Genomic DNA, 6,836 nt, shown 5'->3' on the forward strand with positions numbered 1-6,836 from the left:
GGTGCCAGCGATCAGAAGTTTTTTTTTTTTTTTTTTTTCCTTTTGGAGGTTGCGGGGCGGGGGCGGGGGTGGGGGTGCTCTACTTGACAGCCTGAAAAGAAAACCGGCCTGGAGGGAGGCAGCGATGCCGCCCACCGCAGCCGCTCGGGACTGAAGGGCTGGGACCGCAGGGCGAGGCGCGGGGGAGCGCGCCATGGCGACCAACCTGCAGGCGGAGGACCGAGGGGACCCACCGGGGCTGGCACGGAGTGGCCTCGGTGGAGTTCCGTTGGAGGGCTGGGGGCGCTGAGCGGGGCCACAGGACATGAATGGGTCTGACTCTGGGACATCCTAGACTGCCTCCGTTTGGTGCCTGTGCCCTCCACTTGCCTCCGTGCCTCAAAAGTGGACCCCCGGGATGTTGGCTAGAAGACGGAGCCTTCCTGGGTGTCCAGGTTCTGTTTGCCTCTGGGCGTGAATTTAACATGATCCTGTAACAGAAATCTTTTCCGATTATTTATGAAAAGCAAAGCCCCCGTACACACTTTAGAAGATAATGTAATCAAAGTGCTAAAAACACGAGGAGATAAAGGAACATGTCTGGGAAAAATAGCTTTTTGTTAACATCATTTTCGGATTTAAGAGTCCCACTGAGTTTGAAATGTTATACACTGGGGTAAGAAATGGGGTGACAAGACATAGATCCTACGTAAATGGAAGTGGTGGCATAGGACGGTAAACAAAGGTCAGCAAATCCACAGTTTGGAATAAACGTGTGCTCTGAGGAAACACACAGGGCAAGCAGAAACAGCGGTGGTGGCACTGGGATAGGATGAGAGGGTTGTCTTCTTCAAGGAAGTATTTTACCCGAGACTTGAAAGATGAAAGGGGGGCTCAACTTCTGTTTTGTGGATAAGTAAAGGGAAAAACGTAAGCAGGTCTTGAAAGAGAAGGAAGCAGCAAGAGGGTTACTTTATAGTGAGCCCAAGTGGCAGTGGTGTGGGAGGGAAGCAACTGAATTGTGCAAGCTGTCGCCCCCTAAGCTGATCAGAGATGCCCCCATTGCACTGTTTAAGCGGGCTTCCTCCTTCCCTATTATTCTCATTAGAATAATATCCCCTACACTGTCCAGCAATGTCTGAGAATACCCAGACAATACAGATGGTAAAGTAACCCAGTAAGTTATCAGAAAATAAGGCTGGCATTCTAATGCTATCTTCCACTTATAGAGAGAGCATCATTACTAGAAAACACATCTGAAGAGATCTGGTTCTGTTGGCCTTTAGGGGCTTTCATCTTTTGGCAGGTACTTCAGAGTACGGCCAGGACTAAGCTTCTTCCAGACCTGGTTTCATTTCTCCAGTCACCCGTGTAGAGTCGTGACCTTGGGCAAAGTACACAATGAATTTCAGTTTCCTGATAGGTGAAATGGACCTGACAATACTGACTTTACAGAATTTCAATGAAAATTCGACATCATAGAATTTTAAATGCTGGGCGTGTAGATGTTGGAGGGTTTTGCTGCATGTTAGGACATCAGTAAGTGTAATTTTTATGGAAGTTAATAAACCAAAGCAATTCTTTTAATGTGTGTGAACATAGGTCATCCCACAAAAGTCCTCCAAATGAAAATAAATCATCAGATACTCCCACAGGCAGTGTGTACACTGAATTAAAAGTAATTAGAGTTAGCATTAGCATTGGAAGGCCAGTCCTCTGTTGGACAGTTAACTGTTGGCTTTAGCAAATTTACTACTCTCTCCATTCTTGTTACATTCTTGTCTTTTTTAATTGGAAAAAAAAAATGTAATGCAGCTTGTAGTATTTGGCTTTTGGGATTTCCAACATTTTTATTATTTAAAAAATTACTCATCTAAAATACAGAGAGATAGACAGATCTCCCACCCACTGGCCCACTCTCCAAATGCCCATGATAACCAGGGATGGACCAGACTGGGTTGAAGCCGGGAGCCAGTATTCATTCACAGAGCCGGTATTCATTCTAGGTCTCCCATGTGAATGGAAGAGACCCGATCACTTAAGCCATCACCTGCTGACACCCAGGGTACACATTTTCAGGAAGCTGGACTGGGGAGTGAGCAGAGCCAAGACTCAAATCCAGCCATTCTGATTTGTGATACAGGCATCCCAAGCATCAGGGTCTTAACCACCGTGCCAAATGCCAGCCCCACTATATTTTAAATGAGACATCCAATTATCTTGTTTTCCAGTAAGATGCCTTTTAAGTCATTTCCCTGACTTCTGCTATGTTGTGTTTCCAGAGGTTTAAGATATGTCTCCATGTATGTACAGTATTTTAGAAAGGAAATTTTCATTACTTTTACATTAAGAAAGTACTTCAGAAAGTTTGGAGAAAACAGAAGGAAAGCAACAGTTTTAGGGGCCAATGTTAGGATGTAGCATGTTAACCCACTGCCTGCAATACCAGCACGCCATAATGGAGCACCAGCTTGAGCCACGGCTGCTCCATTTCTGATCCATATTTTTGCTAATGAGAGGAAGCTGAAGATGGCCCAAGTATTTGGGCCCTTGCCACCCGCTTGGGAAGCCAGAATGGAATTTTGGGCTCTGGACTTCTTCCTGGCCCAGCTCTGGCATTGTGGCCATTTGGGAAGTGAATTACTGGATAGAAGATACTTTTCTCTATCTCTCTGCTTATCAAATACATAAATAAAATCTTTTAACAAAATTATATTTAAAAGATCTGTTTATTTTGACCCCCCAATGAAATCCATGCATGTAAATGGTTTTCAGAATGTTCATGGAAAATGCATATTATGAAAGAACTATGCATAGACTTCACAATTTATCTTTTAATACCATTTTCCATGATTTTTTAAAAATTTACTGTTTATTTAAGAGGTAGAATTACAGATAGAGAGAGAGAGACAGGTCTTCCATCTGCTTGTTTACTCCCCAAATGGCCGCAACAGCTGGAGCAGAGCCTATCCAAAGCTAGAAACCAGGAGCCAGAAGCTTCTTCTGGGTCTCTCACATAGGTACAGGGGCCCAAGCACTTGGGCCATGTTGCACTGCTTTCCCAGGCCACAAGTAGAGAGCTGGATTGGAAGAAGAGCAGCCAGGACTAGAACCAGTGCCCATAAGAGATGCCAAAGCCATAGCAGAGGCTTAACCTACTACACCACAGTGCTGGTCCCTACATCATTCCTTTTCATTTCTAAATAATATTCCATTGTAGCCTATGATATATTTTGTTTGTCCATTCATTAATGGATGGAAATTTGGATTGTTTCTACTGGTTTGATATTATGCATATGCTTTCAATAACTCTCAAAGCTTCTTCAGGCTTGTCAAATTTCCAAACACTTCATCTTTCCCATCAGCTGAAGGTTTTCCTTATTGCTGCACTGGAAAAACCAAAAGGATCAGATGGAGTCTCCTTCAACCTCTGGCCATTAAACATGCAAGCCTACCACCATCTATACTCCTTGTACATCCTCTCCTTCCTAGGGCAAACAGAAGATGCTTCCTTCTTCCCATTAAAAGTCACCGCCTCCACTCATACTTTGGATTTCATCCCCATTGCAATCTCTCAGGAACTTCGTCCTAGGGACAGGCGTTTGGCCTAGCAATTAAGAGGCTGATTGAGATGCTTGTGTCCCACATCTGAGTACCTGGGTTTGATCCCTGGCTCCAGCTTCTGAGTCCAGCTCCCTGCTAATGCAGAGCCTGGGAGGCAGGAGTGATGACTCAAGTGGTCCTGTGGGAGACCAGGATTGAGTTCCTAGCTCCTGGCTTCTGGCTTGAGCCCAACCAGCCCAAGCTACTGCAAGCATTTGGGGGAGGGAACCAGTAGACAGGAGCTTGCTCTCTCAGCCTCTCAAAAATATAAATTTAAAAGAACAAACATTACCCTATGAATGACCTCTCTATACCTAAATACTCTATTGTAATCTTTTTATCACCCTTTGTGTGTGTTGCAATAAAATTTTATTTCCAAAAATAAGTGATAAACCATATTTTGCCAAAAATCCATACTTTCCAAATTTTGCTTTGTATTGCTGTGATCTGACTGGGTGTACATTCACACACATACACACGCACATTCTCATACCCACACACAAATACACATTACTATGGTGTTTTTTAAAAACACACAATTTAGCCATTGTAAGACTAATCTTATATGAAACTGCTGATAATATGCAGTTTCAGATTATTTAATTCTTGCATAATATTAGCATTTTCCTTCTGAATAACCTAGTGGATAATGAAAATGAAATTTGGTTATACTGTACTTAAGAAAAGAATTATAGACAATAATAGATTATAGTTTATTAAGTTTTAATTGAAAATGTAGTGAAGTATCCCTCATGCTGTAAACATAGGAATTTCCCTTCTTTAACAAAAGTGTGAAAAACCCTCTCTATTCTATATTCCTTATTAGCTACCAGCTTTTCTCTCTTCTTTCACAGTCAGACTTCTAGTAATGTTGCTATAGTCTCTAACTTTCACTCATTTCTCTATGTGCTGCATTCTGGTCACCAACTCAATTCCTTTGATTCTTGCCAAAGTTACCAATTACACCCCCCCCACACACACACACCCCATTACCCCAGACGTGACTTTTTCTGGATCATTCCTTCCAGAGACTCTTGGTACCTTTGGTGTCGAGACACCTCAGCTTTGAACCTTCCTTTCTGCTCGCTCTGTCTCAGATTTCTGTGCAGGCTCTGACCCTAGGACCTCTTCTCTCATTCTATACTTTCTTGTGTATGGTGATATCAGTTACTGTCTAGACACAGACACTTCACAAGTTTCTCTCCCCGACCCAGCTCTCTCTTCTGAATAACCAACCTGTGAATCCTCCTTCTGTTTCCACTTGGCTTCAGAAAATCAACATCAGAATCCTGATCTCTTCCCCAGACCTCACCAACTCTCCTGTTCCCTTCCAGTTTGTCTCTTTTTTAAAATATTTATTGATTTGAGAGGCAGAGTTGCAGAAAGAGAGGGGGAGGAGAGAGAGAGGAGAGAGAGAGAGAGAGAGAGAGAGAGAGAGAGAGAGAAGTGAGAGAACTTCCATCCGTCCTCTGCTTCAATTCCCAAATGGATGCAATGGGTGGAATTGGGCCAATCTGAAGCCAGGAGCCAGGAGCTTCTGAATCCGGGTCTCTCACATGGGTAAAGAGTCTTAAGCACTTGAGCTGTCTTCCACTGTGTTCCCAGACCATTAGTAGGGAGCTAGATTGCAAGTGCAATAGCCGGGACCTGAACCAATGCCCATATGAGATGCTGGTACTGCAGGCAGAGTCTTAATCTACTATGCACAGCACCAGCCCCCAGTTCGTCTCTTTAAATAGCTCTGTGGAATCATCCTTTGCATGCTCCTCTCTCATCATCCCTCACCCGTCCGTTAGCAAATATTGGCCTACCTATGGAGTATTTTTCTATTTACCCATTTCCCTTTACTAATCTTTTTCAAGCTCCTTCATCTTTCACCTGGATTTCTGGTCATAGACTTAGTGTACCCACATGCTCTCTTCCTAATCAATAGACTCTCAACCTCTTAGCCAGAGTAATCTTTATAAACCGTAGATATGATCACTTCAATGATCATATGAATGAATCATTGATCACCTCAATCACTGCCCATGGAGTATAAGAGGAAGACTCAAATCCTTATCATGGTCTACGAATGAGTACATGAACTCTCTCCTCCGGCACGTGCAGGTCTCTTGTACTACTCTCCTATCACCTTGCATGCCGAACTGCTCAGACCTACTGATTCCTCAAACACACTGTTCTCTCTTCCCACCACAAGGCTTCTATTCTTGCTGTTGCAGTGCTGGGCATGCTGCCATCCCCTTGATTTTATTGAGACTGGTTAATTCCTGCCCACCCTCCAGCTCCCAGGACAGCTCTCTCTCCCACGGGAAACCTTTTTCTCATACCCTAGGTTGAGTCATATTTCCAATCCTCTTACCATCCTGTGCACCTGTCCCTCAGAAGATGCATCAGGGTTTCCACTTTTTTCATCTGTTCATGAGTCTCTTTTATTGACATTTACTTCTCTTACTGGAGGATGAACTCTATAGAGGAAAAAGACCATGTCTATTTTGTTTATTTAGTTTACCTATACCTCTAACACAGAGCAAAGTGTCCGGTACATGTATATGTATAATATATGAGTATGCTAAGTACATATATGTAAATATAATGTGCTTAATATTTATTTGCTGAATGAGCAAATGAATGAGTGAATGAATGAAGGATTTTGACCCAGTGGCCCAGATTTGTTTATTACTGTCATGGCAACAAGAGAGGATGCTGGAGCCCAGGGACTTGGACAGGAAGTAGCTTCTGAGTAACCAGACACCAAAACGTAACAAAGCATGGGTGTTACTATTACCTAAAGATGCAATTACTTCTCTTTATAAATTTTTATCTCATGTCTATTTGATGATTTATTTATAACAGACATACATTACTTTGTAAAAGGAAATTTTTACTTTAATCCATAAAAATGAAAGTCATTGAATATCTTTTCACTAATAGTTTTTTAAGCCTAAACTTCAAAAGTTGAAATTTTCACATATCTAATGTTTCTAAGGAACTGGTGTTTAGATCTCAGAGTGAAAATATCCCTGGAATAAGATTTATACATAATAAAATAGTCTTGAAGCAGATATAAAAATAGCTTGTGTTTAGAACATTTCAATTACTATAATCAGGGTTATGATAAATTTATTTCTTTATGTAAAATGTCTTTTTTTTAAAGATTTATTTATTGATTTGAAAGTCAGAGTTACGCAGAGAGAGAGAAAGAGAGAGGTCTTCCATCTGATGGTTCACTCCCCAATTAGCCACAACGGCTG

Source organism: Oryctolagus cuniculus, chromosome 8 (genome assembly GCF_051225735.1).
Source record: "Oryctolagus cuniculus isolate XC-2025 breed Fujian yellow rabbit chromosome 8, ASM5122573v1, whole genome shotgun sequence".
Taxonomy (NCBI): domain Eukaryota; kingdom Metazoa; phylum Chordata; class Mammalia; order Lagomorpha; family Leporidae; genus Oryctolagus; species Oryctolagus cuniculus.